Raw genomic sequence first — 13,393 nt, 5'->3', positions numbered from 1 at the left:
GGGAACACATGTATACCTGTGGCAGATCCATTTCGATATTTGGCAAAACTAATACAATATTGTAAAGTTTAAAAATAAAATAAAATTAAAAAAAAAATAATGGCTCAATATTAGGCAGAAAGGAATGGCCCGTTGAAACTTATACTATAAGCAGAACTGAGGAAAACCTTACATAATTTAAAAAAATAAAATGATAGTTTAAAGTAATTTTAAATTAAGAAATTTAACATGCTGTGGCAGATAAACTTTAGGGTGGTTCCCAGGTTTATGCCCTATATAAGTCCCTCCCCTTGCATGCAGGCAGGACTATGACTTGCTGCTAACAGAATCTGGCAAAGGTTATGGGATGCTCTTTCAATGCTTACGTTAATATATACCCACACACATAGATATATAACTCTATTTTTCTAACATTTAGTAGAAACTCTCCTACTAATTTTAAAGATGCAAGCTACTATTATGTGAACTGTATATGGAGAGGACCTGTGGATCTCAGTCCCATAAAAGCAATGAAATGGATTTGGCCAACGCCCAGTAAGTTTGGAAGAAGACCCTGAACTCCAAAGGAAAATGCAGTCTAGCCAATATTTTGATTGTAGCCTTGTAAGATACTGAGCTAAGCCATGCCTGGACTCCTGACCCATGGAAATTGTTAATATAATAAATGTATGCCATTTTAAGCTTTAAAATATTAGTATACAGCTATCAAAAATTCATACACATGCTAACAAAATCACAGAATGCACATTTACAAATTAACTCCTTTTTACCATTTCACGGACCAAAGTTAGAATGCTAGTCAGGACACTGATCAGGTGCCCTGGAAAATACAGTCAAACTTTGAGACTCACGTTAATAGGGAACAAAATAAAACTAACTTAAAAAAAAAAAAAAACTTACTATTCTCTTTATATGTATTTACACATTTAGTCCTTAAATCAACTCTAAGAAATAGGCACTATTATCTCTTTTTTCTAGATTCAGAAATTAAGAGTTAGAGAGTTTAAATGACCTAAGGTTTCACATATGGTAGGTTTGTTTTTGAACCATAATTCAAATCTAAGTAATATGATTCCCAAGCTTACATTCTCAACAGCGATATGCTACAGCCTCTGTATTTACAGTTTTATTCAGTCTGTTTCATTTTACCAAAAAATGTGTGCACACCACATATTTGAATCGCTTGTCCAGCCCCTCCTTAGCCAAATCATCTTCCTGCATAGTTCATTTATTTTTTAATAATTTGAAAATTAGAGCAAATATTTTGTCAGGTATGATGCCTAATTTTTATAATTTGTGAAACTTACAGCAATATGTATAAGTATGTGAATGAAGTTTTTTCTACTCCACTGAAATAACTAAAACTGATCTTTTATTTGAATTTAATACTCTTACGATAGAAACTCTGGAAATAACTATAAATATTATGAAGTAAAATACACATGTACACCTACACACTTTAAGTAACCATTTACCCATATACACAATCTCAGTTGGAAGCTATGTGGAATATTTTAGTTCCTATTTTGTATAATCTAGGTCAGGTTCTGCAAACTTCTATGAGAGGTAAAATGGGGATAATCGTTTGAAAACAAATATTCACTTTAGGGATTTCTGGAGGGAAAGGAATGGAACAGTGGAAATCAAAGAAGAAAATGAGTATTTCTTGAAAATAGCTGTGCATTTTAATACACACACAATTATGTACCCTTCTGAGAAAAAGACTCTCTATTTTCTAAAAGTCATTTCTTTCATGGTTCCATGATGTTCACTGTCAGGTAACTCCTACTCATAAATCTAAAATTCCCCTGCTATTACTAAAACAAATGTCCTATTACTACTCCACAAATGAGAATTTAATATTAAAGGTCTTACAATGACAGGCTATATCAACATAACCATTATCTATGGTAAGAATAAATAACACAGAAGAAAAAAAAGATTGGGTGTAAGCAGATCTGAATTCTAATAACACATAATTATTTATTATCAACTATAATATCACAATAATCTACACCATTTTTTCCAAGTCCTTGAAATTCTTTGCCAAAACTTTTAGTTTCTCCACTTACTAAATAATGAATAATAATGGCCACCTTACTTAAAGCATAAAAAATGCAACAGTAAAATTAATGAGTTTAATGAAAAAGTAAAATGAAGTAAAAAGTTATCAAAATGTTTCCAAGGTTTTAAATGCTAAATACATGTGGATTCATTCTTTTTGTTTTTGGGACTTCCACGGGACGACAGAGGATGAGATGGTTGGATGGCATCACTGACTTGATGGACATGAGTTTGAGCAAGCTCCAGGAGTTGGTGATGAACTGGGAAGCCTGGCATGCTGCGGTCCATGGGGTCGCAAAGAGTTGGACACGACTGAGCAACTGAACTGAAATGATTTTGTTTGTATGTCTGACAGAATTATAAAGTTGGGACAAAACAAGCAAAATTCCATAGGCAAAACAGCACCAGTACCTAAGAAATAACTGACTACATGATTCAAGTACCTTGACAAAATTCTCTCAGGGAAGATATGGAGCATCTATCTAGATAAAGTTTTAGAAATGGCTACAGCAATTTAGGCATCACATCGAGGATCCTTGAGACCCATCTTACATTTTTGGTGAACCCACTTGATAAAGAAGTCTGATGTAGCATGGGCAAGAAAAAATCGTAATTTTAAGAAGTCAGAGCATCAGGGTTCCCCTTTCTCTGGGGGTAAAGACTAGAGAGGGAAATGATGTAAACAACTCATCTGGAATTTTTTTTTCAGTTTTATTTTTGTAACTATATAATTACAACTTTGCCCCCCTATAACATAACTGCTTGACTGATACCATAGTCAAGAAATGACACTGAAACACTAATTTCACAGAGACATTATAGCGTAAGAGTGGGATATAGAATCTGCATCTCTTGGAACTGCAACTCATACTATCTCTGTGGTCCTTGCTTTGTAACAAACAATGGAGTTCAAGTTCTCTAAAGTGGCACTGTAAATATCAAGGAAAACTACCATTATATTGAAAGAAGTATAACACTAAAAAAAATAAATGATTTCTAAATAGCTGACTTGGTAGATCTCAGGAGTTTATTTTAAAAAATCAAACTTTCAAGAAAAAATCGTTAGTAGTATGCTATTCCGGAGAAGGCAATGGCACCCCACTCCAGTATTTTTGCCTAGAAAATCCCATGGACGGAGGAGCCTGGTAGGCTGCAGTCCATGGGGTCGCTAGGAGTCGGACACGACTGAGCGACTTCACTTTCACTTTTCACTTTCATGCAATGGAGAAGGAAATGGCAACCCACTCCAGTGTTCTTGCCTGGAGAATCCCAGGGACAGAGGAGCCTAGTGGGCTGCCGTCTATGGGGTCGCACAGAGTCGGACACGACTAAAGTGACGCAGCAGCAGCAGTATGCTATTCTCCCTAGTTTCTGACAGTTCTAGATTCTCCTAAGTATCAACTGGATCTTAATAAAATAGTACTGAAAACATCAGTATAAATAGGCCAGCATAGTGGTAACAGAAAATACTTCAAGTGCTTCTCTTGTCTAATCATTTATTCCCAATAATTCAAAATCAAATTCACATTCTTCATATATTTGTGTTAATTTTCAAAAGACAAAGTGAGATCAGGTTTAAAAGGAAGAAGGAGCACAATAAGAAATGAAATAAAAAGCCCAAGAGAATAAACAGTGATAAAAACTCCTATTGCCATGCATGATATGTCTCTATGGTTCACTGTTTTTGTTTTGTTTTGTTTTGTTTTTTAACCTTTGAGCAAAGATACTTAACCAAAAACTTAAAGGACAAAATAAACCTTAGAAAAACATAAATAAGCACAATGAATGAAAGAGACTTATCACCAAAAGGCCACTTACCTATTTCTCTCAGATCTTCAATAAGACTTGCAAGTCAACCTTGATATGGAGCCCTAGGTAAATTCAATTCCAGTATCACATTAGAGCAGCCCTGTTAATAGAGACAAACAATTGTCACTGCTTTGAAAATTAAGTTTTCATTTATGTCCCAATTAGTTCAATGATTTCACCATAAAACATACTAAACCTAAAGGTAAGTATAAAGCATTCTTTGCTTTGGGAATCTTCAAACGTGTATAAAATTGCTTTCCTACATTTTGGAAAACTTTAAAGCCACTGTTTGGTACAAAGCAAGGACCATAGGACAGCACTAAGCACACTTTCAAGAAACAGATTTTACTTCCCATTCTTATACTGATTTTCCAGGTTTAAACTTTTGATGATTAAATTTTGTAATTTATAAGAATAAAATTATTTATGTCTCAAGGTTCCCAAATGAAAACATGACTGATTTCAATTGCCTCTTCAACACATACTTAATGAGTTTTGTAGGTCTTTCCACAATTAACAAATTAATAGTAAGCATTTCTTCTCCCAGGTCAGAAGGTGTTTGATATGCTACTAGGGAAGAGTGGAGAAGAACTACTAATAGCTCCAGAAAGAATGAAGCAGCCGGGCCAAAGCCAAAATGATGTTCAGTTGTGGATGTGTCTGGTGATGAAAGAAAAATCTGATGATGAGAAAAACAGTACTGCATAGGAACCTGGAATGTTAGATTCATGATTCAAGGTAAGTTGTGAGTGGTCAAGCAAGAGATGGTAAGAATAAACATTGACATCTTAGGAATCAGTGAACTAAAATTGACAGGAATGGGCAAATTTAATTCAGATGACTATTGTATCTACTACTGTGGGCCAGAATCCCATAGATGAAATGGAGTAGCTCTCATAATCAACAAGAGTCTGAAATGCAGTACTTGGGTGCAACCTCAAAAATTAAAGAATGAACTTGGTTCATTTCCAAGGCAAGCCATGCAACATTAGAATAATTCAAGTGTATGCCCCTACCACAGTTAGTGAAGAAGCTAATCAGTTCTACGAAGACCTAGAAGACTTTCTAGAACTAACACCAAAAAAAGATGTTCTATTCATCATTGGGGATTGGAATGCAAAAGCAGGAAGTCAAGAGATACCTGGAGTAACAGACAAGTTTGGCCTAGGAGAACAAAATGAAGCAGCACAAAGATGAACAGAATTCTGCTAGAGAATGTACTGGTCATAGCAAGTACCCTTTCTCAGCAACACAAGAGATGACTTTACACATGGACATCACCAAACGGTCAATACCAAAATCAAATTGACTACATTCGTGTAGCCGAAGATGGAGAAGCTGTATACAGTCAGCAGAAACAAGACCTGGAGCTAACTGTGGCTCAGACCATCAGGTTCTCATGGCAAAATTCAAGCTTAACTAAAGAAAGCAGGGAAAACCACTAGGCCAGCCAGGTATGACTCAAATCAAATCCCTTATGAATATGCAGTGGAGGTGACAAATAGGTTGAAGGTATTAGATGTAGTCAACACTGTGCCTGGAGAACTATGGACGGAGGTCCATAATATTATACAGGAGGCTGCCAACAAAACTATCCTAAAGAAAAAGAAAAGCAAGAAGGCAAAGTGGTTATCTGAGGAGGCTTTACAAGTAGCTGAAGAAAGAAAAGTGAAAAGCAAGGGAGAAAGGGAAAGAAAACATGCAACTCTGATTGCTAGGGACCACATGAAAAGCTGCAAGGAGACTGAACCTAAGTCTGCAACAGAAAAGAGTACCGTGTTCAATTAGCAGTGCTTCCACAGGCACTGAAAATGATGGATGACATCATATACCATGCTCACTGAACATTTAGGCATTTCAGTAATTTTATTTAAGTCATTTCCAAACACTTTTGGCTGAAAAATCCTTTCTTCCAATGGAACCTTGGTGAGAGGTCAATTAATTAAGCAGATAAAAATGAAACATTCTGACTGAATCAGGATCCCAAATACTCAGTACCACCATTATTCTTTCACCAGTTACCCTGGGGGTATTCTAGGAAGCTTAGATATATACTGCAAAGCATAACTTGAAACCACTGTTTTAATCTTAAGTATTACATAACTCAAAGTTACAAAAATATAGGTAATTCAAACTCCTGTTCTTAACATTCTATCGTTCTCTCTCTGTTGCTTCTGTTCTCCATATTTCTCTCAATGACAAAACTTTGCATAGCAGCAGACTCTACCCTTGACTTTACTTATGCTAATCTTTCTTCCCCAATCATTTCTTTCCTGCTACATGCCACCAAAAAAAAAAAAAAAAAATTTCTTATGAAAATGTAGCAGCCTAAATTGTTTTCTAATTCCATACTGACTTATTTTTCACTTCCCCATATTCAGAGATATCAATTTTTCCTAAATCAACCTATAAATTCTAGATTTTCAAATAAAATCTAAAAATCCATTTTAAAGTATGTTATAAAATGTCTATTATTATCAAAGTTAAGTTAAAAAATGAAGGGCAAAGAGAAGGATCTCACTCTATCAAATATTAGGATACACAACAAATTCAGGGACAGATACAGAGATACAGATTTCAGAAATAAATTCACAGGTCAATGATAACTTTATGTATGATAAAGATGATATCAAAAGTAAAAGAAAAGGTTGGTGCTGACTCATTGTATAGAGAAAGGAAAATAGTCTCAGAATATGGCAAAAACTTAGCTCCTTATTTTACACCAAATATAAATTTGAAATTTAACTAGATTAAAGAGCTTGGTGGCTCAGATGGTAAAGAATCCACCTGCAATGCAGGATTTGATCCCCGGGTTGGGGAGATCCCCTGGAGAAGGTGATGGCTACGGACTCCAGTTAATCTTGCCTGGAGAACCCCATGAACAGAGGAGCCTGGCAGGCTACAATCCATGGGGTCGCAAAGAGTCGGACAAAACCGAGCAACTAAGCACACATGCACACAAACAATTTTAAAATGTGAAAATTATCTTTTCAAAGTTAATAGAAAATATTCAGGTGAGTTTTTTGAAAATTAGAAGTAAAAGGCAATTCTGAAACAAAACGTAAATAATGAGCCATAAAATTAATGACTTTTACTAAGCTAAGATTAGAATTTTTCAGTGACTAATGGCAGAAAGTGAAGAGGAACTAAAAAGCCTCTTGAAAGTGAAAGTGGTGAGTGAAAAAGTTGGCTTAAAGCTCAACATTCAGAAAACAAAGATCATGGCATCCGGTCCCATCACTTCATGGGAAATAGATGGGGAAACAGTGGAAACAGTGTCAGACTTTATTTTTGGGGGCTCCAAAATCACTCAGATGGTGACTGCCGCCATGAAATTAAAAGACGCTTACTCCTTGGAAGGAAAGCTATGACCAACCTAGATAGCATATTCAAAAGCAGAGACATTACTCTGCCAACAAAGGTCCGTCTAGTCAAGGCTATGGTTTTTCCTGTGGTCATGTATGGATGTGAGAGTTGGACTGTGAAGAAAGCTGAGAGCTGAAGAATTGATGCTTTTGAACTGTGGTGTTGGAGAAGACCCTTGCGAGTCCCTTGGACTGCAAGGAGATCCAACCAGTCCATTCTGAAGGAGATCAGCCCTGGGATTTCTTTGGAAGGAATGATGCTGAAGCTGAAACTCCAATACTTTGGCCACCTCATGCAAAGAGCTGACTCATTAGAAAAGACTCTGATGCTGGGAGGGATTGGGGGCAGGAGGAGAAGGGGATGACAGAGGATGAGATGGATGGATGGCATCACTAACTCAATGGATGTGAGTCTGAGTGAACTCCGGGAGTTGGTGATGGACAGGGAGGCCTGGTGTGCTGTGATTCATGGGGTCGCAAAGAATCGGACACGACTGAGCAACTGAACTGAACTGAACTGAATGTTGCCAAAAGCTGTGTGAGGTCTGGCTGTTTGCTGCTCAAAAGCCAATTAATAGGTCAGGTTGGTGGAAAGGAAAGTTTGCTTTATTTCATATGCTGGCAACTGGGGAGGGAGGGCAGATGTCTGTCCAAAGGACAACTCCCCCTGCACTGGCAACCAGTGGGGCAAGAGCTTTTATAGACAGAAGTGTGGCAGGGGGACTAGATGCAGAAACAGCAGTCATCTCACAGGCATCTTCAAATTGGTCATCAGTGGTCTGACTACTGTCATCTCAATTGTTTTAGATACAGTTAATTATCAATTCCAGGATCCAGTTGTTTCCATTTCTTTGTGATCAATTCTTGGAATTGTAGTAGCTTTGCTGTGGGTTTGAGAAAGAAATGGCAACCTATTCCAGTATTCTTGCCTGGGAAATCCCATGGATAGAGGACCCTGGTGGGCTGCAGTCGATGGAATAGCCAGAGTCAGACATGACTTAGCGACTAAACCACCAGCACCACATGTCATGGGAACAGTCTGGTCATCATATAGTTAACTTCTTCCACCTAGTGTTTTAGTATCTATAAGACAGCTCATTGGATAAGGTTCAGAATGTTATCTATAGCCCTGTAGAAGAAATTAAAGGTCCCTGACTATACTTAATGAGTACATTATTTGGTTTCCTTTGATTGTTTTCCTTTGTTTCCACATGTTCTCATTTTTCTAATTAAACTTATTCTTTGACGAAAGTTTTCCACAGACAAAAGACAGGCAGAAGATATGGGGGGAGGATAATAGGGTCCAGTTCTGTTTCACCTGACATCATAGATAAACTGAGAGAAGACCTAATGCCAACAAAGAATCAATATTAGAATACTCAGAAGAAACTAATAGAAAAATAAGTAAAAACTTGAAATGGCACTGCCTTAGAAGGGGAAGCCAGAACAGCTCTCAAGTAGTTTAAAATGCTCAAAATCACTTATCAGGAAGATGCAGATTAAAATGATATACCACTTACGTCATCAGAATAGCATAAATATGAATACTGGATTCTACCCAGTGTTGTCAAGAATACAGAAAGATGAGCTCTGTTGTTTACTGCTGGTGGAAGCTAAACAACAGCTATTCTTAAAAGGAGTCTGCTGCTGCTGCTGCTGCTAAGTCACTTCAGTCTTGTCCGACTCTGTGCAACCCCATAGACAGCAGCCCACCAGGCTCCCCCGTCCCTGGGATTCTCCAGGCAAGAACACTGGAGTGGGTTGCCATTTCCTTCTCCAAAGCATGAAAGTGAAAAGTGAAAGTGAAGTTGCTCAGTGTCTGACTCTTAGCGACCCCATGGACTGCAGCCCACCAGGCTCCTCCATCCATGGGATTTTCCAGGCAAGAGTACTGGAGTGGGGTGCCATTGACCTAAAGTGCCAACCTGTTTTTTATGGACCCAAAACACTTATGTAAAGTTCTATTGTAGCATCTATCAGCTTAGTTTTTATTTCACTTTTTTATTGATATGCCATTCTCTCCCATTAATTTCTCCATTTTCATTAACCAAAATTAACGTTTAAAATAGATAAATCAAGTAATGTCAATAAGCATGTCATTTATAATTATGGTTATAAATAACCAGAAGTGTGTTCCTTCTGTATAGATGGACTGGACAGTGGGAAGGTGCAAGGCAGACATCTGCTATTTTTCACTATAATAAACCTTCTGTTTTATTTGTTTTTTAAACTCAGCACATGTATTTCTTTAACCAAAGTTCATTTTAAATAAAAAAGATAAAGCAAGAAGCTAATTTTAAAAATAAAAAACATATCAAGATTGCAACATATAGGTTTTATTTAAACAAGCACATCTTATTTTAGTAACTTAAACCTCAAGAAAAAAAAATTTTTTAAGTCATTGAATATTGATCACAGTGATCACTAAATTATATACCAAATGATCACTTAGATTAGGGGGGAAAAGCTGAATTAAAAATAAATGTTAATTTTTAAAAAAAACCTTAAGCCAGTAAAGAAAACTAAGAAATCGGAGAAGGCAAGAGCAGAACCAAAGAGACAAATAAGAATTCTCTCACAGTCACACACGTGGATTCGCTGCTGACTGTATGTCAGGCACTGGCCACGCTCTGAGATAAGCCATAACTCTGCTCTCATGAAGTGTGCAGTATAATGGGGAGTATGTATGATTTCAGGGTGCTGAGCAACATGGCACGCACATATGTATGCACGCACATATGTTTACACACACAAGGGCAGGATTCAATTTAAGCTGAGGTGTTCAAAGATGTTCTGAATGAAAGTTCACGTTTACAAATACTCCCTTGTCTATTTCTTTTAGCCTTTTAAATTGGATTATATATTTATTTAAGGATTGCTGTTGTAGGAGAGGAGAGCATAATTCAAGCATTCCCAGAGAGTTTAAACTCTTTTCTTTTAAGGGACTGTAGTAAATAAAGTGAACAATTACTGCTGCTACTGCTAAGTCACTTCAGTCTTGTCCGACTCTGTGCGACCCCATAGACGGCAGCCCACCAGGCTCCCCCATCCCTGGGATTCTCCAGGCAAGAACAATGGAGTGGGTTGCCATACTAGGTAGTTTAATTTTCTTGTCTTTCCCTCCCCCCACCAGGAACTCCCTGATACTCAAAAAAGAGATTTGTTTTCTTAACATGTTACTTGGAACTCTTTGTTTCTACTCTGTCTTTTAATTAACAACAATGAAGATATGTCCTAAAAGAAATACTACCATTTAATCATTTCCAAACAGAAAAGAAAAAAAAAATTACCTTGTGCAAAGCTTAAGCATAATACAAAATATTTTGTTTAGTGAATGTTGTGATTTGGCAAAATACACTAAAATCTGAAATAAATAAATAAAATACATTTTCATATAGGTCATAATGTGTAATTGATGTTCAAAAGTAAAAATTACACTAACATTTTACATACTGTTTTCATAAGATATAGTTATATCTTTGAAAATTCAGCATAGATCTTCTTAGAGAATAGTGAAACTTAAGGATTATTTTATCTCAAACTAGCTGCTGCTGCTGCTGCTACTGCTAAGTCGCTTCAGTAGCGTCCGACTCTGTGCGACCCCATAGATGGCAGCCCACCAGGCTCCCCTGTCCCTGGGATTCTCCAGGCAAGAACGCTGGAGTGGGTTGCCATTTCCTTCTCCAATGCATGAAAGTGAAAAGTGAAAGTGAAGTCATTCAGTCATGTCCAATGCTTCACGACCCCATGGACTGTAGCCCACCAGGCTCCTCCGTCCATGGGATTTTTCAGGCAAGAGTACTGGAGTGGGGTGTCATTGCTAGCTAACTACAGTCAAATCTGAGAACACAAATAAACATTGGTCACAAAGATTGATAGCATAATCAACATTTCAGTGACAAGAAAATAATCAAACCCCAACAGAGCAACAAATTTGTAGGCTTAATTCTAGTCGTTGGGCAATGGGGATGTATGCAAATAGAATAAGAGAAACAATAACAAGCTTCTGATAAATAGGGAAAGATTTTTTTTAACTTATTTAGAAGGCAGTCCATATTCTTTGAGTTATTCCATTCCCACCAACATTTATGAAGGGTTTGGGACGTGCTTTGCAAAAGGTATTTCTTTTTTTTTCTTTTGCATCAGGCATTTACATGATAGGAGCATCATATCTTTATCATTTTGCACAGATGTTGCAATTATCAAGAAAGAAAATAGTTAGGATTTTTTAAAGCTGGTTCTGCAAAGGCTAAACGCTATGAAACCTCCAAAAGAAATATAGAGAGCTTGCTACAATTAGTATCCTAACTGTGATTATTATGAACTCCATAAGAAAAGGAATGTTTTTGTCTGTTTAATTCACTTTTGAGCCCAATAAATCTAAACCACTGATTGACAAATAGTAGGCACTAGATAAATGTTTGTTAAATGGATCTATTAATCTATTGATCAATCAACATGGAACTGGATAGGTACATGCTGTGCTTAGTCGCTCAATCATGTCTGATTCTCTGCATAATACTCGAGCCATACTTAAGTGATGATTGTATATAATGCAAAGCTATTGAACGTATAAACATATACACATAAATACGAATTATAGGTAATCTACATGAGATTTATCACATGAGTTTGGTTTTCAACTTATTCTTCTGTCATCTCTATACAGCACAAGATAAAAAAGGTTCCTTCAGAATTGCAAAGAAGAGGTATTTTAATTATCAAAACTTATATTCAATATCTTTTGGCCACAATGCATAAATAATTAAAGCATCATCTTAGCAGAATGGGGTCTCTGCAAGATTTATTCTGGTGTGATTGACCCACTTCTTGGTTAATAGCATCTGGATCTAAGAAAGTGAAGCAAATAGTGCTCCAGGCACCACCATATCCCAATCAAACCATTAAGGAGATATAGTCATAGGAGTTGAACTGAGATTAAAAAGTTCACTTTGAAAGTAACTCAAAACACAATGAATGTTAACTTTGCTGATATTATGGGCACAGTTCAAAACATACTAATTCAAAGTTAGGACAATATTACTTTTCGTCACTCTTCACATTAACAAATCTGTTTCTAGCTTTGAATTTAAAATATCTATATTTTAGTAGAAGATTCAGTCAGATAGGTAATATAAAAATTAAACTTAAATCAATGAGTAGACAAACCCTACTGGTTAGGTGGAAGGTGAATAAGCAGTCATTAAAGGAAGAAGTAATACTAGGTCAGTTACATACAGGATTCTGCTCTCTTAGACCTCATTCAGGGCAAAAGTCAGAGCTGGCTGGTGAAACTGTAAAAATGCATGACCATATTTAAACAAATAAATAAAAACACTTTGAAATCAAATTTCATTTGTTTCTATTCTTTATCATAGGAAGAATATTTAGCATGAAATCTTGCCTCAAGCAATTTCTAAGTACATAATACAGTAATCTGTAGGCATAATGCTGTACAGCAGCTCTCTAGAACCTTTTCATCTTGCCTAATCAAAACTTTGTACCTACTGAAGAGCAATGGTTAATTGCATAGAAAACGTTCTTTCTTTTCAATCACCGCAAATGTTGTTGTTGTTTGTTAGTCCCTAAGTCCTATCCAACTCCTTTGCGAACCCATGGACTGAAGCCTGCTAGACTCCTCTGTCCATGGGATTCTCCAGGCAAGAATACTGGAGTGGGTTGCCATTTTCTTTTTCAGGGGATTTTCCTGACCCAGGGATCAAATCTGTCTCCTGCACTGGCAGGGGGATTATTTACCACTGACCCACCAAGGAAGCCCATTTCAATTAATGAACACCTACTAAGTACCAGGTGTATATCACCTACTGGAGACAACAGAAATAAAAGGTACTCTCCCTATTGCCTGCTGAAGCACAAGTCAAGCATTCTTTCAAATGAATGATATTCCACAAAGCCAAAGATAGATTCTAAGTTAAAATGTGATACTGTGCAAGTAAAAGTAAGCATGGGGTGATACCAAGTATAACATCAATTACCCATGTGGAAATAATTATTTATGAGGCAGGAGGAGAAAGTGACACCTCTGTCCAAATCAGAATTAAATGACCTACTGAATTTCTCCTGAAGTAACAAAAAGAACGATTCTTGTATTCTAAAAGCTGAAGGCTTTTGGTTATATTTATTTTTTTTCTCTA

General features: G+C 36.7%; 1 protein-coding gene across 1 annotated transcript in view; it reads right to left on the bottom strand.

The window, feature by feature from the left end:
• Nucleotides 1-13,393, bottom strand: part of FOXP2 (forkhead box P2) — a 656,652-nt gene that overhangs the window by 436,970 nt on the left and 206,289 nt on the right. Inside the window, exon 5 of the mRNA XM_010831196.1 lies at nucleotides 3,883-3,973. The gene's annotated coding sequence lies outside the window, so the exon portion shown is untranslated. The remainder of the gene's footprint in view (nucleotides 1-3,882; nucleotides 3,974-13,393) is intronic.

This window comes from Bison bison, unplaced genomic scaffold (assembly GCF_000754665.1).
Source record: "Bison bison bison isolate TAMUID 2011002044 unplaced genomic scaffold, Bison_UMD1.0 scf7180017864525, whole genome shotgun sequence".
In the NCBI taxonomy this organism is placed as follows: Eukaryota; Metazoa; Chordata; class Mammalia; order Artiodactyla; family Bovidae; genus Bison; species Bison bison.
The sequence above is the reverse complement of the archived record's forward strand: the minus strand, read 5'-3'. Positions and strand labels throughout refer to the sequence as shown.